This window comes from Eleutherodactylus coqui, chromosome 12 (assembly GCF_035609145.1).
Source record: "Eleutherodactylus coqui strain aEleCoq1 chromosome 12, aEleCoq1.hap1, whole genome shotgun sequence".
NCBI lineage: Eukaryota > Metazoa > Chordata > Amphibia > Anura > Eleutherodactylidae > Eleutherodactylus > Eleutherodactylus coqui.
In genome coordinates this window covers 114,367,707-114,380,060 of record NC_089848.1, presented here as the reverse complement: position 1 = coordinate 114,380,060, position 12,354 = coordinate 114,367,707, and the positions used below count along the sequence as shown (strand labels likewise).

General features: G+C 46.0%; 1 protein-coding gene and 1 long non-coding RNA gene across 4 annotated transcripts in view; one reads left to right on the top strand and one right to left on the bottom strand.

Moving 5' to 3' along the window:
* NBEAL2 (neurobeachin like 2) overlaps positions 1 to 12,354 on the top strand; it is a 124,627-nt gene that overhangs the window by 14,612 nt on the left and 97,661 nt on the right. The window lies entirely within an intron of this gene.
* Positions 4,153 to 11,716, bottom strand: LOC136586925 (uncharacterized). Its single transcript, XR_010787355.1, has 2 exons — positions 8,438 to 11,716; positions 4,153 to 8,331 (listed from the first exon to the last, which is right to left on the bottom strand). It is a non-coding gene; the product is annotated as an uncharacterized lncRNA (long non-coding RNA).

Below are 12,354 nucleotides of genomic sequence, written 5' to 3'. Positions count from 1 at the left end.
TATTAAAGGGGTTGTCCCGCAGCAGCAAGTGGGTCTATACACTTCTGTATGGCCATATTAATGCACTTTGTAATGTACATTGTGCATTAAATATGAGCCATACAGAAGTTATACACTTACCCACGCTGTTGCTGGCGTCCCCGTCTCCATGGCTCCGACTAATTTCTGCAGCTTCTGGCTTCTTTAGACGCACTTGCGCTGTCCGGTCTTCTGCTCCGTGCTCGCGCCAGAGAGCTGGTCTTCTCCGCGTCATCGTAGCTCCGCCTCCGTCACGTGGTGCCGATCAGCCAATTAGGTGGCTGTAATCGGCAGTGGAACGCAAGACATCCACGGTGCACCATGGGAGAAGACCCGTGGTGCACCATGGGTGAAAACCGCGGCGCATCATTGGGAAAGGACCGGTGGCCATCTTTAAAAGAAGAAAAGAAGAAACTGCCCGAACGGGGATGCAGGTAAGCGATTAAAAAAAAATAAAAATAATAATAACAAAGGGATTGTTTTTAACGGGGCAAAATGTGGGGGTAGGTAGAAATTTTTTTTTCCGATTTCGCCGCGGGACAACCCCTTTAACTCATTTAGAAATTGATGGCAGCAACATATCTCACAAAAATTGGGGCAGGTCCATGTCCACCATTGTGTAGCCTCCCCTCTTTTTACAACAGTCTGTAAACATCTGGGAAGTGAGGAGACCAATTGCTGGAGTTTTGGGAGAGAAAAGTAAGGTTGATGGGACCTTTAGGAGCGGTGGCCACAAGGGATCTAGGTGTTATGGGGTTAATTTTAATTACTCTCTATAAAAGTGGGTGCTTGTGTTGTCTCACCTTTACTTGAGAGGTAATTTCAGGATCAGCTGCGGGAATCCTCCATTCTCATTTGGAGCACATGCCTGGTGAGTCGGCTGGCATGGTGATGCGCTGGATTAGATACATCAGGGAAGATACAAAGTCCTCAGGCCTCGTTTTAACAGGCGACACGGCATCGCCGCGAGGAAATTACAGCGATATCATATCGCTGGTCCATGCGATATCACTGCAGATTCTCGCAGTGATATCGCGAGTTTGCAGCGGTACAAAGTCGCATGTGGTGCTACAAAGTCACATAGCTTTGTAGCACCACATGCAAGGATTTTTTTGGGGGGATTGAAATATAAGCCCTCCCTAGAAAATAAGCTGTAGCTAAAGGAAAAAAAAAACTCACCTTAGACGCGCTGTCAGCCTGGCCGCATCTTCTCCCCGGGTCACGGAACTGATCTTCCTCTTCTCTTCTGGCCGGAGATTGAAAAATCCCTGCCTCCTAGAAGCCCTGGCTGTAATTGGCTGCCGCTTAGCCAATTAGAGCCAGCACTCGCTAAATGGCTGACACTTAGCCAATCACAGTCAGCACTTGATGAACCAATCAGAGGCAGCGCTTCCAGAAAAAGATAATGATCAGTATCGGGACGCGGGGAGAAGATGCGGTCGGGCTGACAGCGCTTCTAAGGTGATGTATGTGTTTTGTTTTTTTCCCTGCAGCTAGGGCTTAGATTAGAGCTTTGACAGTAGGATTTCCTACTGTCAAAGTTGCATTGTAGCACACGAAAACTACGTTTTCATGTGATGCAACAGGGAGGAAGGCTTCATAGGGAAACATGGGCTACAGAACCTCACGAGTCACGTGCTTATCGCCGGACTTGCAAGGTTTTTGTGTCGTATTGTTGCATGCTACAAAACATCGCATGTGTGAAGTTACTCGTAGGAAAGCATGGGCTTCACGTACATGTGATTTGTAGCAACGCAACAAAATCGCCCCCCGTGTAAATGAGGCCATAAGAAGAGGTGTCGTGGGATCCCAGCATCCAGAAGTTGTGAAGGACTGAACCACTCCCTGCCCTCCCTCCCCAAGTAGTCTGCAGTTGTGGTATTGGTGGACGTTGGTTCAATAGTTTAAAGGCCCATATAGATGGGATGAATGTCAGGCAAGCGATGCCCAACACTTGTCCCCACACATGCTAGCTCTCATGCTGCTGCTGCACGGGAGCTAGTATCGCTGGCTTACAGTGTGGCGACTGGAGGAGATTTCTCTTCTCTCGCTCCCCTGCCCCACTTCATTGACTTAACATAGCGGCCATTCAGTACTGAACGGCTGCTGTTTACACTGAGCGATCAGCTCATCGTCCATTGTTTATGCTGCATGGATGATGAGCTGATCGGTCATCGTTCAATACTGAACTGCTGCTATTTACACTGAACAGCCTCTGTGTTATGTCAGTTGAGAGGGGTGGGGGAGCGAGAGGAGAGAAATCTCCTGCAGCCCCCTGCTGGACGCTCTGTGAGTGAGCCAACGATATTGGCTCCCGTGCAATAGCACGGGAGCGAGTGTACGTGGGGATGAGTGTCGGACATCGTTTGCTCGACATTCATCCTATCTAAATGGGCCTTATTTGGGGTTTGGACTTAGCAGACATGAGTCTGTAGGGTGGGAGCATATGTTGTTCTAAAACCTCTATATACAGCTCAGCATTGATAGTGCAAAATGGGATATCTGCCCGTGCCATAGGCGCTAATGCAACTACATACCATCAGAGATGTTGGTTTTCGAGCTTTGAGCTGATGGCAAGTCGGTTGGTCGCTCTCCTCTCGAGTTCGCAGGACACGGCGTCCGTGGTTTCCAAAAAAGAATTTCAAATTTTGATTCCACAGAACAGTTTTCTGTTTTACCTCAGGCCATTTTAACTGAGCTTTGGCCCAGTAACTGTGTTGATATGACTTCTACTTTGCATGGTACAGCTTTAACTTTTATTTGTGGAACTGTGTTCCCAGACAAGGATTTCTGGAAGTCTTCCTAAGTCCATGCAGTGATTTACATTACAGAATCACGCCTGTTTTTAATGCAGTGCCGCCTGAGGGCCTGTAGATCTCGAGCATCTAATATTAACCATCGGCCTTATCCCTTCTGCGCATGAATTTCTCCAAATTCTCTGACTGTTGATGTTATGTATTGTGGTGATGGGATATTCAAAGTTCTCACAATTTTACCTTAAGGAACATTTTTTCTGAAATTGTTCCACTATTTTTAGGTACAGTTTTCCACAGATTGGTGAATTTCTGACCATCTTTGCTTATGCCTCTGCCTCTCTAACATTATACACAGTTATGTTATTATGTGACTTTTAGTAAATTGACCCTCCAGCTGTTTTTCATTAGTAAGGTAAAGATAAAGTCCCCTGGTGCAAGCAGCGAGTCATGACTGACTCATAGGGGGTCGTCACATCATGATATATTCTTGGCAGACTGTTTTTGTTGGGTGGTTTGCCATTGCTTCCCCAGTCATCTTTTACCCATTTTCTGACCTCCAAAGGATGGAAGGCTCAGTCAACTTTGCACGGGCTACATTGAACTCGCAACCTTCAGGTCGTAAGCGAGAGCTTAGGACTGCATTTCTGCTGCCTTAACACTCTGCGCCACATAAGGCTCCTTTTCATGAGTACCACTTACTTTTCCAGCCTGTCCCAACTTTTGTGAGATGTGTTGCTGCCATCAATTTCTAAATGAGTTAAGTTTTAAAAATGAGATGGAAAAATGTCTCCCTTTGGCCGCCTGCAGACGGGCGGGTTGGATTCGGCGGCGAGAATTCTCGCCGCGGGACCCGACCCGAGCACCTGCAGGGACCAGCGCGTACTCGCCTGCGCCCACCGGCTCCGGCTGTTTGATGCGCCGGCTTGCCGGGCAGCCAGCGCATGCGCAAACCGGAGCCAGCAGCGGGTGAGTGACATTTCTGTGCAGGGCTCTGCAAGCCCCGCACAGAAATAGAGCATGCCGCGATTTGTTTGCTGTGCGATATTTTGCGCGACCAAATCACAGCCATCTGCATAGGATTGCGTTTGTTAACGCAATCCTATGCAGGCTTCCAGCAGCGGAAATTCCGTGGAAAATCCCACCGCGGAATTTCCGCTCGTGTGCAGGGGGCCTTTCCCCTTCTGATATGTGTTCTATTGTGAATAAAATCTGGTTAGATGAGATTTCCGAATCCTTGCAATCTTTTTTTTTATTTTTTTTTTAACAATTGAACTGGATTATGATTTTCTCCAGCAGGCTTTTGGGGTATTTTGTCGCTTTCCTAATTGTATCGTGTGCACACATCATCGTGGAGCAAATTAGACACAAGCTATCAGCCTCATATCCAAAATGGCTCTCTGCCCAGAAACAGCCAGACAGGGCCTTTTATTGTACAGACACACAATGGGCGTGCAACAGGTTACATCAGTAACATATAGGATTCTCATTTGTCGGATCATATAGAATCCCCCGCCTCCCCTTCTCCCCACCTCTCTCAAGTAGAAGCCTTTGTCTTTAACATGTGTCCAAATCTGAAAGTGAAAGTAGATATCCCTTTGTTCAAGAAGATTCTGTGTGTGGGGGATGGGGAGGACTGGGAAAACACTCAAGCAATAACATATAACACTGTGATTTAACTCTTTCCTTATGCAGCAGAGTTCCACATTAGGCTGAAGTCATTACAATAGCATAATACATTTGGGTTATACAAAGCGATAGACATTTTATAAATAATCATCATGTCTATCACAATCCCCCCTTAAAATGTCTATCCTCTAATTCTTTATCTAATTTTCACAGTCTTCTGCGCATGAGCCTATAACTGGAGCGCGTTGAAGGTTCGTTTTAGGGTCTTCAAGGGGGTGTAGGACTTGTCCACTCCTTCTGGGGATGCATCCAGCAAACTCATGGTGGGAGTAGCTTTTCCAGCATCAGTTTCACAGGTTTCTCTGACACAGGGGATAACACAGCAGACTAGAACAGAAAAGATAACCATCAGTTCACATACAACAGCGACGCCCGTCTGTGCCAGGATCCTTTACCACCCGCTCATCCATGGCGAGTGCTGGTCCCAAAAGTTAGCTCTTTTTAGTTAGTGCGGTCAGCTTCTTAATGGCAACTGCGTCTTTACCCGCGGGTCACGTGTCGTCTAGGATGTAGGTATGACAAGTCTCCCCTATCATCTTTCAGACACTCCCCTTTTTAGCTAAAGTCGTCTCTAAGGCCATTCTATTTTTAAAAAAGTCATAGTCGAGGTAGGTCCTATTGGTCGACTAGTCCCTATAAGGCGTCTCTAGTATAATTTATAAACCACTGCTAATTATAATAAACATAATTAATCCAGTCAACATTTATTTACCCTAATGATCAGGAAAATGGACTCGAATCTAGTTTTAACTTGGTCTCTAATTTTTAAAACTCGTCAGGTACCCCCCTTGGCTATCCTATGACGTCAATGTACACGTGTAGATCAAAGCTACCACCAGGGGTCTCTCTTCTCGCTCTAGCATAATGTTACAATACTAGTAGCGTGCACAGGTACGCACGGCGTGGGACTCCCTAATCTTCACCCACACCGAAGTCCCTCCTGGAGATAGTCCTAATGGTGAACACGTCCAAGTCGCCTCACCCTTGCGTCAGGGTTTTCCCACTGCCCGTAAGTCCCTACTCCTAAGAGGGGGGGATCCCTACCTCACCTCAGAGGGAGGCCATGGATTCCCTGGGCTCATTTCCGGGCATCCATACCCTCTATCTGTACAAGTTAACACCCCACAGGGTGTGCCCTCGCCGGAACCTAAGGTCTTCTGCACTATCCCTAGGCAAATGGGAATTCCACTGACAGTCCATCTTAGGAGATCGGGGCAGGCGCAGTACTAGTACATTTCTCCTTTTTCTTTGGTAGCGCATGTGGTTGACATTATCGGAACTGGCTCTTCATCTTTTTCAAACAAGGAAAACATTGGTGTCTGACAGGATGTGGAGGAGCATAAGGGCTTTACTAAGGCACACTCCCCTGTCCAATTACCCTCCAGGCGGGTCCTCTACCTCATGTCTCCACAAAGCCAGTAAACGTCTCCTAAGGACTGGACCTGATTCTGCATCTATTCCCCTCCTATCATACTGTAGGAGGAGCAATACCCGTTGGTGAGTTCCCCAAAAATCTCCCTCCACCCTGCCTATTTGCCTGGCAGGTGTAGTTTCCAGGGTAGTCAGTAACACTCTCTCCGGTGCAAAACACTTAAGTAGTTATAGAGTATTCCTTCTTCCATTTCTCACGGACAGTGTAATTAGCGGAAATGTTCGTGAAGAGACTAATAAACCACTCTTCAGCATCTACAGGGAGATTTAGGGGGACCATCCCCAAGTGTGGTCGGGCACTACCGCACACGCAACAGTTAGACTTGTTGCTCCTGTTAGCATTGTACCTCATCAACTCCAACCAGAGATTCTGGTCAGAGTAGCCAGTCGCTACTGTCAAGGTGTCCTCAAAAGGTAGGGTCGGCTATGATCATCATGTTCGTCAAGGTCTTTATCTTACGGCGGAGGGGGTTAATTATGGGCACAGGACTAAGTGAAGGCTTCCATTCGGCTGCATCTACCATATCCCTTATTTTAAACTTCCCTAAGGGATCTGTCCTCCCGTACCGGTATGTCCCCAGACTATAAGTCTCCCCGTCCCCCGGGCTTGGATCTCCCATGGTTAATGTAAAACCGCATTAAAACCAAGCAACATACTAAGTTCAGCCTTCCAATACCTGCTGTCCTTATTATTCTCAAGGAGGGTTATACGACTAATTAGGGATTTCCCGCTCCTCCCTTTCTTATTTAAGGCACTTCGCGGTTTATAGGACTAGTCTATTTCTGTGTTCCATCCCACTAATCCCCAATAACGGCAGTCTTCTCCCCAGACGTTATCAGTGGCGCAAACATATTGTATTCCCCGGGTATATAAGTCATATAACCAGCTGGACTGGGCTACCTGCGGTGGGATCTTGCGCCTAGACACGGGACCACAGTACAATAGTCGAAGGAATATGCGGCTACTTGAGCATTGGACGAGTTATACTAGAAGGTAACCATACCCTCATATTCTTCCGACTAGGGATTCCGGTTGCCACCCTCCTCTCTCACTAGCCCTAACCAGAGTAATGTCTTTGGCACAACTTAAGACTGGTCTCCCGGATCTGAAGCTTTCTTACAGTATGAAGCATGGATCCATGTAAGTCTTTCGGCTAGTTTCACAGCTGTGGCAGTAGTCAGAAGCACCTGGTAGGGGCCATCAAATCTGGGCTCAGGAGGGTGCTTCCTGAGGAACTTCTTGACGCACACCCAATCCCCAGGCTGCAAGATATGTGTCCCAGTGTCTGCCTCTGAGTCTGGAAGAGAACACCTGTGCATAGGCTTTGGTTAGTTCTTTAACAACGGAAATCACATACTCAGTCAACACATCAGATTGTAATTGTAACCACTGAGGATAGTAACGACCTAGCCTTGGGGCTAGCCCAAACAATCTCATAGGGAGATAATGTATAATCCCCCCTGGGTTCATATCTAACACTGTATAAGGCTATTGGATGACAGTCTTTCCAAAGTGGCGTCATTTTTAAGTATCTTACTTTTAGCGTGCCACTACGTCTCTCCACCTTTCCACTACACTAAAGGTGGTACAGTATGTAAAAGGCCTGGGATACATCCAGAGCAGACATGACATGTTACATTCACCTGCAAAGTTTATACCTCTGTCTGACTCTGAATCACTTCTGGTACCCCATATTCACAGTTTACCTCGTTCATGAGCTTCTTTGCGGTTACCTACTTGTTTACCTTGGTAACAGGGTCGGCCTCCAACCTGCAAAGACATCAACAACAACAAGCACGTAGTCATACTTCCCAACAAGTGGGGAGCTGAACGTAGTCAATTTGCAATCCCTGAAATGGGTAGAGTGGTCCCGGCAAGTGTGGTGTGGCAAATTTACTTCTGCCCTGACTTACCCATGGCATAGATCATGCTAAACCGGACAAATGATGCAGCAGCTACAGAGAATCTAGAAGTCGCCCAACCTCTTTCAAGCGTCGTCGTCATTACTGCTTTACTAGGTGGGTCTTTCCATCCATCAGCTGGGCCATCATGGGATACAGGAACTGTGGTGGGCAAGTGCTGTTGACCGTTCACCACACGCTGTCCTGTTTCTGCTGCTCCCATATTAGTCCATTTATTTTTTCCTTCCTTGCTGGCTGGTAACTGTAAAAGTCTTTAGCATATCAAAGTCCAAATTTTTGTCAATGTCCAAAGTTTTTTACCACTGACTCATGCTGTCAGTATCTTTCTTCTTTCTTCCACGGCTTGAGGGCCGCTGCCTTTGCTGCGCTGTCAGCGAGGGTGTCGTCTCTCGCCTCTCCAGTGTAGGAATCGGTGCGAACTCTCAACTTTGTCAGGTAGAAGTAGGGCCTCCATGCGACTCTGTACCGCTGCACCATTCTCAATTGGTTGTCCTGCTAAGGTAGAAAACTGTCTGGCCTTCCATATTGGGCCGTAATCATGAGCTATGCCAAATGCATACCAGGAGTCAGTGTAAAGGATTGCCGGTCTTACCTCTCGCCACTCTACTCGCCTCAGTGAGGGCCTTCCATTCCGCTTATTGTACTGTGACATGCGGAGGCAGAGCTTCTGCTTCTAGGACATCTTGTTGTGTGACCACTGCATATCCGATGTGGAGTCATCAATCCTCACCCTGGTACCATCTGCAAAAAGCTCAACATATGCATTATCAACAGAGGTTCTGATAACTGTTTGCATATCTGCAGTTTCTTACTGAATTAGTACTAAATAATCGTTCTGATGTTCTATTTCACATGGCTCGGAATCTTGTAGCACAAAATCATTTATTTATTTTTTTTCCAAACCCAATAGCTGATCTACAACACCTAGATCATCTATGACCCAGATCACCTATGCCTCCCCCCTTTTGAACCGCAATACTCAATGGAAAAAGAGTCATTGCGTTCAAACTAGTAAACCAAGAGGCACAAAAACAAGCACTTTGTAGGTCAAGGTGACATTGTATGCAGCGAAGTCTGAGCAAAAATCTCCTTAAAAAATTTTTTTTTTTTTTTTTTTATTTCAGGTCGCAGTTAGCATTTTTTAACACAAGGGGGCGCAACACAAGTAAAATTTTACGTCACCCAGTGTAATAGTATTTCAGGGTATGACCAGCGTTTAGCTTTTACTCTCCTGTCGGAATATAATTATAGCTTCAGTGTAGACTGACACTAGAATATACAAAAGACTTAAAGAAAAACTAAAAAAATACGGATGAATTAACATCCTACTCTGGGCAATTCAGTCCCTCTTTCTTCACATAAAAAGTAAAATTACTTCACCAAATTGCATGAAAAAGTTTGCTGGGTGACTATAGGGAAATTATTTCATCTGTAGGAGCCTTCCGTAACATCATCTGTCTGAGCATCCATTGGAGAAGCGGGCAGTGGAAAACAGAGCCCCTGGGAACATGAGAGAGCGTCCCCTGTCATGTATTCCTGGCCTCTGTCCCCCATGCATCAACTCCAATCTTCCATGCACTATAAACCAGCTTAGTCGTCTACTATGTCCCAAGCTGCATCTTCACAAAGGTTTGTTTCCCTGAACTTATCACACGTCCAAAGTGGCCACATCTTGGAGCGTAACAAAGTCCGGTCAAACGAAACCTTTGTTCAGACAATCATGATGTTAGCACTGGATACAGTGGCATTGGGAAATATAGGCTTCCCAAATGCAGCAAAATGGCCGCCAGAGGCAGAAAGGGGCGGGGCTACAAATCTCCCAAGTGAGGCAAAATGGCTGCCGGAGGAACGGGCGGGGCCAGGGGCAGCAGCACTCCCAGGTGAGGCAAAATGGCTGCTGAGTAGCAGCACTTCCAGGTGAGGCAAGATGGCCGCTGGAGGAGGAAGGGGCGGGGCCAGGTCCTGCCCCGGATGGGGAGGGACCGGAAGTAACATCACACACCCTGAAAGTGAGCACATGGGGGGAAATAACTTCAGGGTGGGGGCAGGCCTCACTACATTTACTGCAGAGTCACACTATGTTGGATTGTAAACATTGCAAGCACGGCCGCCATTACAGGGAGGGGCTGTAGTCAACACAAAGACATTACATTGTTCATAAGCAATACACATACCCCCCCTACATGCTTTCCCCTCTTCAATCTCTTAACTACATTATACCTCCTTCTAGCAATCTAAAAACACATTTCTTTCTGCTAGGCTTCCTGCTCATCTTCTGAAAACTTTCTACAATCTATCTTATCTGTCTATAACCTGGCATTTCTTTCTGCAACTTTTCCTGATCCTTTCCCATTGTTCAGTAACCAAATCACAAGATCTATGACCTTTGTCCTTGCTCACTTTGCTCAACTCTATGCTACCTGCTTATTCTATTCTATTCAAAGTTTCTGCACACAGTACTGTTTCTTTTGTAAAATCTGCTTTCTTCAAATCCTTCCCATATAACCCTTCTTTCCCACTCAGATTACAATACGCATTAATTCTATAAAACACAGGGAAAGACAAAGTAAATAGAAAGGGTTAATTGGAAAAAGCTTTCAGTTCACTCTTATCAGCAGCCCTCCCCCCAACAATAAACACTGCACATTCTTTCTATAATACCAGACAGACGGGATTACTGGAGAATACCCACAACGGCTCAAGGTATATATCTCATCTACCTTTATAACAGCCCACCGTATACTAGTAATCCCCAAGAGCACTCCTTGTACACGATCTAGACAGGACATTTAGCTATACACAGAGACTGACGATTATTTTCAATGACCAAAACCTCAATAATATTCTGGAGAAATCAGCCGTCACACCACGGCTATATTCACCCGTAAATACCTTTCCACATATGAGAACATAACACGCTCAATCATATGGTAAGTATTCGTATCATAAATCTTCCTAACCTCACACTAGTTTTACCTAGGAGCACGTGTCACTGGCGTGTTCCCTCAGACTTAAACAGCCGAGTCCGCCCTCCCGACACATTAACCCTCACAGAATTTATCTCTTGGTCTTGTATACACAATTTTTAACCGTCTCAGACATAACAGACACAGCATACAAAATACCCCTTAAGCAGGTTAAAACGGTGGTCTTTTCCGAGTAAGAAAGAACTATATTACCTGCCTTTCATTGATTTATCACTCTGGACCAGGAACAGGCAGAAAAGCAGTCAGAACCCAGATCACATCGGTAGATTTACATAAAGCAATCTTACCGTGTTCTGTAGATTTTCGGGCCCCTGAGTTCTGCGTGCCATCCGCCGATCTCTGTATTTTTCCAGAATGAAAGAAATCAAAATCTCTTAACTCGGCCCACCCAGGGACGCCACTGAACTGGATTATGATTTTCTCCAGCAGGCTTTTGGGGTATTTTGTCGCTTTCCTAATTGTATCGTGTGCACACATCATCGTGGAGCAAATTAGACACAAGCTATCAGCCTCATATCCAAAATGGCTCTCTGCCCAGAAACAGCCAGACAGGGCCTTTTATTGTACAGACACACAATGGGCGTGCAACAGGTTACATCAGTAACATATAGGATTCTCATTTGTCGGATCATATAGAATCCCCCGCCTCCCCTTCTCCCCACCTCTCTCAAGTAGAAGCCTTTGTCTTTAACATGTGTCCAAATCTGAAAGTGAAAGTAGATATCCCTTTGTTCAAGAAGATTCTGTGTGTGGGGGATGGGGAGGACTGGGAAAACACTCAAGCAATAACATATAACACTGTGATTTAACTCTTTCCTTATGCAGCAGAGTTCCACATTAGGCTGAAGTCATTACAATAGCATAATACATTTGGGTTATACAAAGCGATAGACATTTTATAAATAATCATCATGTCTATCACACAATTATGTACAATTTACACAGCGTCCCAACTTTTTTGGAATTGGGGTTGTAATGCCCAGGACACGTGACTGCTACCATATTTCTGAAAGGTTTGCCCTGGATGATAAAAACAGTGCCACACCTATCTGCAGGTTCTATGTGGTATTACAGATAGTTTCACTTCAGTGGAGCTGACTTGCAATACCAGATACGACCAATGGCCAGATGTGGTGCTGTTTCTAGAAGAAAGAGGCCGTATTTTATCCTTAAAAGGGTTGTCTGTGTCAGAATTATCGATGACCTATTTTTGGGATAGATTATCTGTAATTGATCGGTGGGGTCCGTTGCTAGGGACTCCTGGTGATGTTATTTGTCTCGCTGTGGACCAATACAGAAGCTGACCGCTCCGTACACATTGCTTCAATGGATGCTGTGCCCACATTACCAGTTGTGCCACTGCAATGTGTATGGAGCGGTCCGCTTCAGACTCGGTCTTCACTGACAGTGGGTTGGATAACTGCTGATTGCCAGGGGTCCCAAATGGTGGAGCACGGCCAATCAACTATTGCTAACCTGTTCTAAGGACGAGTCATTAGTAGTTTGGACCCAGGCAACTCCTTCAAAGGGCTATACCAAACCCCCCACCCCAC